This window comes from Alosa sapidissima, chromosome 15 (genome assembly GCF_018492685.1).
Source record: "Alosa sapidissima isolate fAloSap1 chromosome 15, fAloSap1.pri, whole genome shotgun sequence".
NCBI lineage: Eukaryota > Metazoa > Chordata > Actinopteri > Clupeiformes > Clupeidae > Alosa > Alosa sapidissima.
The window spans coordinates 31,905,440-31,907,113 of NC_055971.1; positions in this window are offsets into that span (position 1 = coordinate 31,905,440).

Here is a 1,674-nt window from a genome sequence, read left to right on the forward strand (position 1 = left end):
GCATCCCCTTGGCCACTAGAGTTCAGAGCGCTAATAACGGAAAACGAATCGTCAGCCGTGTTCGAACTCTACCCCGTAGTCATTGCGGCCCTACTCTGGGGGAAGGAGTGGACCTCCAAGAGCGTGCTAATCCACAGCGACAACGAAGCCGTAGTGCACGTCATAAATAACTCGCGCTCAAAATCGCCTGCGCTTTCCCCTCTTATTAGGCGTCTAATCTGGATAGCAGCCAGCTACCAGTTCATCATAAGAGCCGCGCACGTCCCCGGTTGCCACAATGAAATTGCTGACTCTCTTTCTCGTCTTAATTTCCAGAGATTCAGAAGCTTGGCTCCAGAGGCGGACCCGTACCCTACTCCACTCCCCAGCTTTTCGGAGACCATCTTCCTATAAACCACCCCCTCAGTTATCTTCAGCCCATCACGGCCGACCTAGCCCTCCAAGCCCTCGCACCCAGGACCATGCAGTCCTACTGGACTGCTTGGTCGTGCTTCAAACAGTTCCATGCAAAGCACTCACTACCATTTCCCAGTTTCGATGCAGTCACCATATTATCATTTATCACCTACGCCCACACTTCACTCGGGATCAAAGTCTCTTCCATTAGAGTCTACCTAGCTGGCATTCATTTCTTCTACAAACGCCCCCACGGCTCCGAATGCCCCTTCTCCGACACCAGGATAGGCTTGTTAATTAAAGGTATCCGTAGGCAACATCCAGTCCCCCAAGACTCCCGCCTTCCCATTACCTCAAGCATTCTCGCCACCTGCCTCGCTACCCTTCGCAAAGGGTTCATGTCACCGCATTCCGATTCCACCATCTCCGTTATGTTTCTACTGGCCTTTTTGGGCTGCTGAGATGTAGCGAGTTTACATGCCCTTCGTCTCTCTTCGTTCCCGATGTCCACCCGTGCATCGCAGATCTAGAGCAGCTAGACCAAGACACCATTCGATTTACCATCAAACAGAGTAAAATCGATCAGTCCCGAAAGGACACTCCATATCCATTTAACTCCGCCTCAGATCTTCAGCCTTTCCAATAACTATCTCACTACATCTCATATCGGTCAGCTCAAGCTTCGTCTACTAGCCCGCCCTTCGTGTCAGACGAAGGGCTACCCATCACTCGCCACAGATTCCAGACACTCTTAAAAACCATTCTAGTCAAATCTGGTTTTCCCGCGGATCGCTACTCCGCACACTCCTTCAGGATAGGAGCTGCCACAACAGCTGCGCTCAACGGCTTATCGGAGCAACAAATTAAAATACTGGGCCGTTGGTCCTCGGATGCCTACCAGTCTTACATCCGCTCCATCTAGCGGATTTACGACTCGCTCAGCAAGCACTTATGTAGTTGGTAGCGGCCTTTCTCTGTGATCTTTTGGGGTGCAAGCGGTCATCGCTCTATCGCGATATCCGCTCCAGGCACTCCAGGACCACGGACAGCTACCTTGCCAAACACGCACTTCTCCCATACATTCTAGTCTAGCTGAAGCAATCATATAGAAGGGCGAACTAGTGAAATGATGTTTTATAAACAAAGTTCGGGTGGAGCCTTCGGGATGATTGACAGCAATTAACTCACCCACTGCCGCTGCAGGGTAGGCCTATTTAAGCCGACCTCCTTTTCCATACGTCACACGCTCCGACGTTCGCGAAATCATCCCCCCTCCTC